Source organism: Lissotriton helveticus, chromosome 7, assembly GCF_964261635.1.
Source record: "Lissotriton helveticus chromosome 7, aLisHel1.1, whole genome shotgun sequence".
NCBI lineage: Eukaryota > Metazoa > Chordata > Amphibia > Caudata > Salamandridae > Lissotriton > Lissotriton helveticus.
Window position 1 is genome coordinate 1157529256 of NC_136068.1, and position 12443 is coordinate 1157541698.

The 12443-nt window shown below is 44.5% G+C and overlaps 1 protein-coding gene across 1 annotated transcript in view; it reads left to right on the forward strand.

The window, feature by feature from the left end:
• The first annotated feature begins 5617 nt into the window (after window positions 1–5617).
• Window positions 5618–12443, forward strand: part of LOC144770060 (actin-related protein 2/3 complex subunit 1A-B-like) — a 159178-nt gene continuing 152352 nt past the window's right edge. Inside the window, exon 1 of the mRNA XM_078654291.1 lies at window positions 5618–5703. The gene's annotated coding sequence lies outside the window, so the exon portion shown is untranslated. The remainder of the gene's footprint in view (window positions 5704–12443) is intronic.

Here is a 12443-nt window from a genome sequence, read left to right on the forward strand (position 1 = left end):
ATTTTGAAGCCCTCTATACAAGGGCAGAGGAAGGTGAGCGTCAAACCATAGATGAGAGTGTTTCCCTGCTGTCATCGAAATTTCCCTGCTAGAGATAATGGGAGCAATGAGAAGGGTATCCCCTTCAAAGGCGCCAGGTCTAGATAAGATCCTGGGTGACCTACTATGCAGCAAAACTAATATTTGGGCCCCCTACCTATGGACCTTGTTTACTGCCATCTTACATGAAATGTCGATTCCCCTGTCATGGCTGGGGACGGAGATTATTCCAATTTATAAAAAGGGCTCACCACTCCTTCACGCCAACTATCGCCAATAAGCCTTATAGATGTCACTCAAAAAATGTATGCAAGAGTGCTATTGGATCAAAAGGAAAGCTAGATGGTGGAGCATTCTATATTCAGTCCTTACCAAGCAGGTTTTAGAGCCAAGATGTCCCCAATAGATCAGATATTCTGGCTGCAACTTCTGTACTGGAAGACAATGCTTTTGGAGGGAGGCAGCCTCTATCTGATCTTTGTGGACCTAAAATTGGCTTTCAACCTGGTCCCTAGGGATCAATTATGGTCCATCTTACTGGACTTGGGGATTCCCCCTTACCTCTATTATCAGATGAAACGGCTCCACGAAAACAACTCCGCCAAGTTAGGTGTGGTAAAAATGGTGAGCTTACCGACCACATTCCAATAGACAGAGGGGTAAGACAAGGATGTGTCCTGGCCCGACCCTCTTTTGCTTATTTATTAATGGTCTGGTGGAGGCTCTGAATGCTGGGAGGGACATAGATGCTCCTAGGCTGGCGAACAACAGTGTTCCGGCCCTGATGTTTGCGAATGATACCCTCTTACTATCCAAGTCCCCAATGGGAATACAGAGGGCCTTGGATATTTTCCATCTATTCTGTAAAAACAAGGGTTTGGAAATCAATTCACTAAAGATAAAATGTATGGTTTTTAACGGAGGCAACACCACGCGACCTAACCCTCTATGAGATGGGAAACCACTAGAGAAAGTGTCTGTTTTTACTTAGGCCTAACACTCACTGACAACATGGAGTGGACCGCACGAATCAAGAAGGCCAGCTTAATGCTGGCACAGACAGCTGGGGGGATAGCAAAGATGTCTGGGAAGTGTACACACAAAATGGTTGGTCCAGCAATGGAAATGTACAAGGCCCAGGGTAGAGAAGCTGCCTTATAGGTGGCAGAAATCTGGGGCCATTGACCGTGTGATCATTTATCTAAGAACGAGAACTCTTTTATTAGGCAGCTCCTAGGTCTCCCTAAAAGTACACCATTGATGCCACTCCGCATGGACCTTGGGATTAACTCAATTGTGGAGGAAGTTGCCTTTAGGCCTCTTCTTTACTGGAGATGTATCTGGAGTACTCCAGAACTTGAGGTCTTTAGACAAGAACTAAAGGAGGTCGTAAATCTACAGAGAGTTGACAAAATCCCATGGCTGTCCTATATTAAAAACATCTTGGCTGCTATGAGGATGAAAGACCTATGGGCTAAAGCTGAAGTAACTTGCATGACAACTCCCAAGAAGGCCTTGTCTAAGATTTTTAGAGAATTTAAACGTAATCAGATAAAGGCCAATTCCGATACAGGCGCACTGACCCTATCTTTTTTAGAGGCAAAAGACCAGTACAAGCTGGAACCTGTTCTTGATGTCGTACAGTCACCCGTTGCAAAATAATTGTACCTACAATTTAGGCACAGCGTACTACCACTGCACGCATTTACAAGTTATTGGGGAAATACTCTGACTCAGGGCTGTCCAGCCTGTGCAGATAATCTAGAGACGGACCAACATGTTTTATATGTCTGCCCGGCATACAAGAAGGCTAGATACCGATGGTTACAACAGGTGTGCCAGAATCTTGGGACAAAGTATTGCACTGAGGCCTATAGGATCCTAAAACATTATACTAGTCTGCACATAGTGTATTCAGTTACACGTTACTTATTTTCTATGTGGTGTGTACGGTCATCTATATTAAAAGCTGGGTCTATTGGATAATTTTAGGGTTTTTTTTTTACGCAAACAAAATGTACCAATACTTTTTAATTATCTTTTTAAATGTTTTAAATAATGCCAATCCTGAATCAGTACCTTTTTATATCTAGAACTCCTTTTTTAAATATTGTAATGCACGCACACTTTATCTGTCAGAATCATATGTACAAATTGTGCTGTATTCTTTTCTTTGTGCTTTTATGGCCACAAAGGCCGAAATAAAGAATTTTTTGATTGATTGAAATCGAAAAAATAAAGAAAATGGCTGCAGTCCGACACCACAGAACCTCTTTTGTCCTCTCCTTTGTCTGGGAAATACTTTTTTTCACTCTGGGCAGTGAACTGAATGTGATGATCTGCAGGTGAGAGTAGACAACAAAAAGAACTTTACCATCCACCTCATTTACATGCTCATTCTAATTAACGTTATCACGTGTAAAACATCATTCAGTCTACTCACAGGCTAGCCACACATTAAAGACTGGAATATAACAGTGACCCAAGGTAGAGTAACATAAATCCGTTTGCGGGTCCACTCCGGGTAAACCAAGAATGCTTGAAAATGTTTTAGTCTTAAATAAAATGGTAAAGAAGGCTGAAAGACGTCACCAGGTCTATGAGAGTGACTATAAAATATCAATTATCCAATGTCTTTTCTAGCCACCCAATCCAGTTAAGAAAGAAAGCAAACATGTACCTTTTGTTAATGTCCCCAATGAAACAAAAAGAAAAACAAATAAAGTAGGTTCCTTCAACCACACAAAAGCTCTCTCAGGAAAAGAGAGAGAACGCTGTATCTCAACAGGAGCTAGTAGCTCCCTCCACAGCCGGCAGCCTGTATCGTGGCAACCTCTATGTAGAGTAGGGGGACTCCCAACAAATGAAGAAGCGTTCTGTCCACAACGCGTGTCGAAAAGTATTAGCTTCCCTAACCACAGAAGCCAGAAAGTGACCGCGTCTGCTCAAAACGAGCAGTAACAAAGTCTCAGACAGAAGCGGCAAGGAGCAACGGAAGCATTTGGTCCTGGACACTGCTCGAATGACTCCTCATGTGCTGCTATGGAGAGTTGAAGCACTCAACTCTGTATCTGGATTGACAAGCGTTGGTAGACTCGAAAAGAGGGGCTTTTGTAATCATAGTTCCATTTTCTGAGACTTTGGAGCTAACTTCCCATGGTATTCTGGGAGTTGTAGTCCTGCCCAATACCATGCATTGTTCGCTCACCAGACTCACACACCCAGTCATGCCCAGTCAGTGTCACGGTGCCTGCCTGAGGGCCTAGGTGTACTCATCTCCCATCACCCCACTGCGTCCACTCCGGACAACCATGACAAACTTCTAGGCTCTTTAAGCAGAACCTCAACACCTCCAGCAGAAAGTGTTAACTTCATGTTATGTCCCCTTACCTTTGGGACACCGGCTGTCTGACAGACAACAGCCCTGGTTGAAGAGCAGCTCTTTGAGTACTCTGTGGAGCACTTCCTTCCTTAGTCAAGAGCCATTTGGGAATGGAAAAAGTGGGATGGTTTTGTATCCTACGCGTATACTCTTTCTCCATAAAGGGGATATGGGCCTATTGTCTGAGGTTTCAGAACCAGTTTAGGCAGGGCTGGACTGGCCATAAGGATCATTGGATGTTTACCGGGAGGCTGGAAGGGTGGGGCCGTTTTTGTACCAGGGCTGGTTTTGCAGCAATGCTGCAATATTAGCCCCCAGTGACAAACGTAGCAGTGCTGGTGGATGGTTTAGTTAAGCAGCAGTGCTCCACATAGCACCCTCGCCCAACCTCTGCCCCCTCACCACCACATCTCCCTCGGGCAGGCAGATCAAATTGCCAGGGCTGACTTGTGTTCTCAGTCTGGCCCTGGGTTTAGGATGTTCTCTTTCAAATATAATTCCCAGACAGCAAGTTAAGGCTTGTACAGCAGGCACCAATGGGCCTCCCTTCAAGCAGGAGAACCCAAAACATGGCCACAATGAAGTGTGAATTCTCTGCACCTGGCTGTCATCAGCCTTCTAGAAGTAGTAATCAGGGACAGAAAAAAGGGCATGCCTTCCTAGAAACATCCTCACCTTAAACAACAGAAACTGCTGTCCCCCCCTCTCACAATTACCATCAACCAAATGGCAGTCCTCAGGAAGACCTAACCAACAGTCCTTTGCTAACAAGGACCTCGTGTGATTTCTAAAAGAAGCTCTGCCTCCATCCTCCTCACTTCAGTGTCTGGGTCTCCACCCTCCAGCCACAGGAATGAAGGCAATACACTTCCACTGCCTGGGAGGAGCTGTCCTCATCCTCCATCATGGGCAATGCTAAACCAGGGTCAGCCAAAATGCTTTACTTGTGAGGGGTCAGTAGAATGCACTCTCACAGACACAAGATAAAGGTCTGGTTACATTGTTGATTCGAAAACAGGGTAGAGTGCTACCACCACTCTATGTGATACAGTTAACTCGCCTGCAACGGGTTCAAAATGCTGCGGCAAGAGCAATCGTCGGCCTGCCCAGATTTTGCCTGGTGGCGAGTGTCCTTCGCTCCCTACATTGGCTTCCAGTGAGGAAGCGTATTCTCTTTAAGGTCCTTTGTTTGACCTTTAAGATCTTGGGAGGTATAGGCCCTGAAATTTTGTCCAGCTGTCTTTCTTTCTATGTACCCACTCGCGCCCTCTGCTCTCAAGGCCAGGCTCTTGTTGTAGTCCCTAGATTTAGGCTCTGCCGCATGGGGGGTCGTTCCTTTAGTGTAAAAGCTGCATTAACCTGGAATTCTCTCCCGGTCGAAATCCGTTTGTTAGAGGACCTTATGACCTTTCGGAGAGCAATAAAAACGTTTTTGTTTTAGCTGTCCCCATTATATCCTATCTTTTCCTGTTGTGTTATGTTTCTCCTTGTCTATGCGCCGGGACGCTCCTTGGCTGGAGTAGCTGTGCGCACAAAAAATTAACATAACATAACATACACCCTGTGCATGGACGATAGTCCACTGCTTTACTATCATGACATGCCTAGTGGTCTCAGAATGGGTCTTGGACCACTCATTGTCAGGGACAGACCTGGGCCTCTGCACACACAGTCCATTTACCATGCAGGGGATATTCTCATGGTAGCAGCAACTTACTAGCAATGTAATTCGACCAGAAAGTTCTGCATTAAGTACAGAAAGAAATTCAAGACAGTGTGGATATGAAACACCTAAATACCCACCTATGTCATACCCACATATGGAAACTCTCGATAATAACGTGTAAGCATATTTTATTTTTATCAAATTAAATTTTGCAAAGACTTTTTAACCTCTGTATCAACTACATCATGCATTTTAAACTTCTGCGTAGGGATCACATCAGAACCTAAAATGTTTGTTTTTGTGTATTATGATATATTAGCTTCCAGTTATACGAAAAAAAGGATCAGATTAATAACTTTAAGGCATGAAATAGTAGCAGACCTTTTCCTGAAGTCTTGATTCTCTTTTTTGTTTGCCTTGAAAATCTTTCCTCTGCTCCCCGCATGACAGGCATTCCACCTGGGGCCCCAGGCGAATAGTTTCAAGCCTTTCAAAACCAACACCCATTGCTGGATCCTCGAGGCAAGTTACTCCTTGTTTCTGAGGCATTTTCACCGGACTGTCTAACTTCTAAGCCGCCCGCTGAGCCCTTCCTGGGATCCCAGCTCCATATTCGGTATGTTTATTTCATTATTTTATCATTTGTATGGCGCCAAACGTGTATAGCTAAGGGGTGCATAAATCATGCGTGCTATCTAGTCACGAAATGCTTGTGTTTAGCCCGTTTCTAAGCGCTACAAAGCAGTGGCAGATAAGGAAACCGCGGCTCCCCGAGATGAAGCGAGTTGCCCATGGTCACACAAAGCGCAGAGGAGAAAGTGAGATTATAATCATGGTGTCTTGATCTGTAGGCAGCAGCCTGACCAATAGGCCGCCTTCCCAGCTTTGTTGTGTGACTTTACATGCGTAAATGAAAAGAACATAGGTAAATTGCCATTTACTCAGCACTTTCAAATGTACCCAATGCGTAGTGTTTAAAGCACAGTATGAAGCATCCTCAGTTGTAAATATTGCTATAAAATACTTAGAATATATATTTCCGGTGCTCGGTTCGTTTTATTATAAAAAGTAGTCAAGTAGAAAAAACATCAGCAGTTCAACCGGAGATACAAAAAAACGTGTCGGCCTAAATGCTGTTCTAACACTCACCGTAGACAATGTATTGTATTGTAATTGCATTTATATAGCACTTACTACCCCTGACGAGCCCTCTGTAACCCCCGCCATCATGCGCCGCCCACAGGCAAATAAAAATATAACAATTTAACAACTTCCAATATCGTCAACCACATCTAAAAAGACGCTCTCCCCTTTACACGCAAACAGCGACTTGTGTCCTGATTCAAGCGCCACAAAGACATGGACGCGGTGGGTCTGGTGGGAGGCGGAGGCTGTGCAGGCCACGTCAAGGGTGCACAACACATCTGAACTGTCACTGCTGCGTCTATGTGAGGGCTACACCGGCCATAACTTCATGTGTGTGAAACTCATGAGGTAGGTGTGCGTTAAGATTGTAAACGCGACCTCTGGCTTCGTGGCTGGCATTTCTCAGCCTGCTCTTTATGCTTCAGTGACTGCTCGGGGTTCTTGCTTTTACCTGCACCTTTGCTCCTACAAGTTTCCACAAGCCCACTCCGATAATAGAGATACGGTTGTCGACTAATAGTGCAACTGGCTAATTCTGGATCTGCAATGCTGCGATATGGCCCTCGCGCCACGCTTTCTTTGCACTGAGTGATAGTGAAAGGTAATGAATGCGCTGCAATTAACATTATATTGCACATTCCTGTCTTTTACCTGCACTGGTGCACAATGTGCTGCATAGCGCCCACTGCGTTGTAAGCAGGATTGTTTTTGTGCAGAGAGGGACACCTTCCTGCTCAAAAACAACCACCTGCAGTATTTTCCTCTTTCTATATGTGGTGCACAATGCAGCGCACATAGAAAGAGGAAAAAACAAGGAGTAATACAAATATTTCTCCTGCTTACGCCTCACCTGGGCAGGCGTAGCATTTTGACGCCAGTCAGTCAAAATACTTTATTTCGATAAATCAATATCATAAAAAGACAATAATACTATACAAAGTTTACATACACTACAATACATAAGCTATACAAGATAAAATCAGAATTAATTATACACAGTAAAAAGTATGTCAAAAGTTTAAAAATTTCCTTTAAAAGTTCGTAAAAATTCATAAAATGAGGTCATACTTGAAAAGATACAAAACATCATACGTAATAGGTACCCACAGCTCATTTTCATTCTGTAAACATTATCATTGTGTAAACCTAATACTCAATTACATCCCAGTACAGTACAGCATTTAGGAGTTATTAATCATATTCCTGTTCTTAATCCTAACAGCACCCACTAAAAAGCTGGCAACGTGAAACATGATCCTAGGGGTCTGCAATAATTGTAGAAACAGAAGAGCTGGCCTGACTTGAATAAACCCAGCCTCCTTTAAAATGGGGATCAAAAATTTCGCCCTTAATGCCGTGTAATGACCACAGAACATCAGAAAATGCATTGTGATCTGAGTGGAGAAGTTATCACAAGAACACGGCATTGCATTTTCGGGGGTACTCCAATTTGGAAAGTAACCAAGGTTCAAATGAATCAAATCAAATCGGAATCGGGTTAGGAGGAACCTATGATACGGTCGATTTACAACTTTTAGATACATTTCAGGACCTACTTGGGTAGATATAATGATATTAGCCCTCACTGTGTTTTTTTTTAATTCCATTTGTTCTCGCTCCAGAGTTAGCATTTCACCCATTGCACCCTTAATTAGTGCAATATCCTTTGATGTTATCTACTCTGGTGAGGAAAAAAGCTCAGGTATCCCTAATTTGGCAAAGCTATTTTTAATGTATGCCAACCACAGAACGTTATTGTATCTATCTAGCTGTAAACAGTCTTTCAGAATGATGTGGTTTAGGGGAATTTCCTGATTCAACCATATCTTCAGCCATGCTAATAAGGGGGCTATTTTTATCAAATCTGAAATAAAACCTACTCCCAGTTCAGTATGGGTTGTATATGACGGGGTAGACTGTGGCACAGAAAGAACAGATCTCAAAAATTTGTTCTCGGTAATCTGTAAACAATCCGGGAAACTATATCCCCAGATTGAACTACCGCACGTAGCAACTGCAAGACACTTTGCTTTATAAATCTTCAATATTGTTGCAATTGGTCTAGCCCCCAATTTTCTCGAGAAACCCTGTAGAGCAGAAGAGGATCTTGCCAGGGAAATATTTCTGTTTTTTAGCTGAGGTCCCCAGTTTCCTCTCTCATCAAAAGTGATCCCCAGATATGGGAAAGTAGGTACTCTACAGAGTTCTTCTTTTCCACAGATAAAAGTTTTAGAGTACCTCTTCCTAGAACACCTACCCATTATCATAATTTGGGACTTCTTAGCATTTATTTTGAGGTCCAAGGAACCCATAAAGTTCTCGAAGACATCCAAAAGTCGTTGTAGACCGACCCCAGTCCGTGAAAGTAGGACAGCATCATCCGCGTATAGGAGAACTGGAATACCAAGTTCTCCTACACGCGGAATGTCAAGGGAGGCCTCCTTTAGTACGGGTTCCAAGGCGTTCATGTAAATCATAAATAAAAGGGGGTCCAGGATGCACCCTTGCCTGACCCCTCTTTCTGAGTTAAAATGACTAGTACAGCGGCCCTCCGAAGTGACCCTGACCGAAGCTAATAGCCCAGAATGTAGGTCCGCCAGAAGGTTGACTAGGGCCCTATCAAGACCCATGTCGAGTAGAATTTGCCACAACTTTGACCGGTTTACAAGGTCAAAAGCTGACAAGAGGTCCATGAACCCCAAGTACATGGACCCCTCCTTGGCCTTAGTGTATTTATCCACTAGCAGGTGTAAATTAAGACCTTGATCTAATGTGCTCCTCTTTGGTCTAAACCCATATTGGACATTTGATAGGATCCCTCTCTCATTCACCCATTCATTCAATTTAGACAAAATGACCCGTCCCAGTATTTTAACAGAAGAGTCAATTAGAGAGATGGGTCTATAGCAGGAGGGATCCTGCTTATTACCCTTTTTGTAAACTGGAATAATGATTGATTGTTTCCATGAGGCCAGTATATTGTCATGGGTTAGAGCGTTAAAAACGTTACACAATATCTTTGACCAAAATTTTGGAGCACATTTAAAAACAGCTGCAGGGACCCCATCAGGTCCTGGGGCCTTGTTTTTCAGGGTCAGGTCTATCGCCCTTTCCGCTTCTGCAACCTCAAAGGTTACAGCAGGACCCTCGACGGTGAAAGTGGTAGCTCCCATTTGCGAATTATTACTAGGGTCAGAGTATATTTTTCCGAAATGTTTTATCCAGCCCTCATCTGGAATATTAGTCTCGAGTGCGGAATTCTCCTCCCCCGAGAATAATGGTTGGTTTACAATTTTCCAGAATAATCCACTATTTTTTAGGGTATCTGGGTTAAGTTATTGGGCCCAGGCATCATCTTTCAGCTCCTTTTTTCTTTCTAGGATAGCTTTTTTATACGCCTTTCATAAACTAGCTATTTTGGCACTATCTCTTGGAGTGACCTTCAGGGCTCTAAGTAGTTCACCGTGTGCCTTGGAGCATATTTTGTTAAACCACTTCTTACCCTGAAGCGGCTTCTGTCTTGGGCCGGCAAGTAGATTGTAATTAATTGCAATACATATATTATCAAAAGCAAGAACCACTTCTTTATTTTGCACCTGTTTTGCTAAGCATATCGCTACTTCATCCTCGACTTTATGCAGTACCTCTTTCAAAAAAGTTTCAGGGACTATATTTGTCCATTTTAGCCTCTGTCCTTGATCTTTAACGGTCACATTTAGGCCACCTCTATGTGTCACCGTTTTCATTGAAAGTAAGTCCGTAGGCATTATTTCCATAAACACAGGGTTATGGTCACTAAAAACCGAGACCTCAGTGTTATAGATTAAAACCTTGCACAACCAAAAAGAAGACATAAAAATGTAGTCAATGATAGTACCATCATCTATTCCCTTAAATGTAGGGGGCCTGTTTTTACCATCCCCGCAACCCGACTCATATAAATTCCATCTAGCCAGGACATTTTCTAGACATTCCCCTCATCTAGTATGTTCCAGATGGATGGAAGAAGAATAAAGAGGGCCTTCTTCCTCAAAACTAATACATGGTAGGGTGCATGGGTGAATATTAAAATCCCCAAGGAATATTATTTCAAAAGTATTTACATTTACATTGTAGACTGAAAAAAATGTATCCAGAACATCCAAATTATAACCGGTGCACTCATTTGCATTAGAGTTATAAAAGTTTATAAATAAGATCTTGGCTTTATCCTGGGTAGAAAGTTCAACAATTAGACAATTCTCACATCCTGAGTTACACTGCAAAAAAGTGCCTTTAATATCAAGTTTAAATAGATTTAGTAAGCCGCCCTTCGCTCTACCTGCGGCACTACTGGTTTCTGGGATGCAAAAATGACTGTATCCATCCAAAGAAAAGCTATTGAACTGATCCCAAGTTTCTTGTAAAACAATAATGTCAAAAGTTTTTAAAGAATTAATCCACACATCGTTTCCAGCCTTAGCCTTAATCCCAGCAATATTCCAGGTTGCAATTCTGAAAGTAGATGATAAGGGCTGAGATGTAGTTCTAGGTTCAATTAGACGCCAATCATTTTCCTCCAGTGAGGCTAGAGGGGTGTAACGATTGGATAATGATAGGGCTTGATCAAATTGATTGTACGGGCTAGCCAACTGATAACAATAAGGATCCAGAGTATTTGGAGGTTGAAAAACATTTGGCGCAGGGCATGCAACTCCCCGTCTCTTTACGAAGTCAGGGAACTTGGGCTGGTCAGGTTGTGAAGACTGGGTGTGAATTAGATGGTTATAGAAAAACCCAAGAGGCCGTGCGCATACCATGTTATCCGCTATGGGTAAGGTAGCTGCTCTAAGTAGGACTGTGGCAACATGTTGCGGGTGCTTGAAATTTATAATAATACAGTCCCCCCCAGTATTCTTCCTAAAATTACCTATCCAGCTGACTCTACTTGTGGAAATTATGTCATTTGAAAAAGCAAATGGAAAACCACAATTCCTATTCAACCACGCTAATGATTTGTTTTTTAGGGCCGCATGTGTTTCTAGCCTAGGATCAGTGAGATAAGAATCAACCTCAGGGACGTTTGTTAATACAACTGTGTATGGGACGCAATCTGGAGGGAGATTAACTGTAGTTCTTTTCTTGGGCACGTTTCTCCCTCCATTCAGCTTCTACTGACGACCAGAACTCCCGAGGCTTCGCCGGGAGCAACAACGCTGCCTGGTGTGGCGCAACTTCGTGTTTTTAGAAGGAAAGACTTTTGATAACTTTGCCTCCTTCTGCTTTGGGGCTGCGCTCTGGTCACCGCGCACCCCTTGTCGCCACTTCATCCCCTTGGCTCCCGCTGCCAGAGCACCCCACGCTGATCGTTCTCCCCCCTCTGACGGGCAGGTCACTGGGGCGGGGACGGGCGTGGCCACCATCTTGGGCTGCTCCGTGGTTGGTGGGGCAGTTCCTCTGTCCCTCCCCCCCTGGCAATTTCTTCTGGACTGGCTCAGTCCCGCGTCAGCTTCTACTGACGACCAGATCTCCCGAGGCTTCGCCGGGAGCAACAACGCTACCTGGTGTGGCGCAACTTTGTGTTTTTAAAAGGAAAGACTTTTAATAACTTTACCTCCTTCTGCTTTGGGGCTGCGCTCTGGTCGCCGCGCACCCCTTGTCGCCGCTTCGTCCCCTTGGCTCCCGCTGCCGGAGCGCCCCACGCTGATCGTTCTCCCCCCTCTGACGGGCAGGTCACTGGGGCGGGGACGGGCGTGGCCACCATCTTGGGCTGCTCCGTGGTTGGTGGGGCAGTTCCTCTGTCCCTCCACCCCCCTGCCACGCCCCTATTACTTCCGGCGGCCTATTTTATGGCCCTCCTATCCCGGCCGTGCAGCGGACGAGCGCAGCGGGCGCGACGAAGGCGCGCCGAAGTAGCGCCTAAGTTAAGCCCGTCTGCGCCCGTCCGCGACAGGCCGGGACCAGGGGCCATAGCCCCTGCTCCTTTACTCAGATACTCCTCTGCGCAGCTTCTCTCCTACTCTGCTGATGCTCCCCTTCAATACTCCCTCACGCAGCATCTTACCTTCCTGGGCATCTATGTTCCCCATCCTGACCGCGCCACTTCCCCGTGGGCTATTCCTTCTTCGCCCTCCCAGGACCCTATGCTTTTTACCACTACACCCTCTCCCTCTCACATTGCCTCTGCCTGCCTCCTTAACACCCGTTCGGCAGGCAAGCATCAACTGCAAT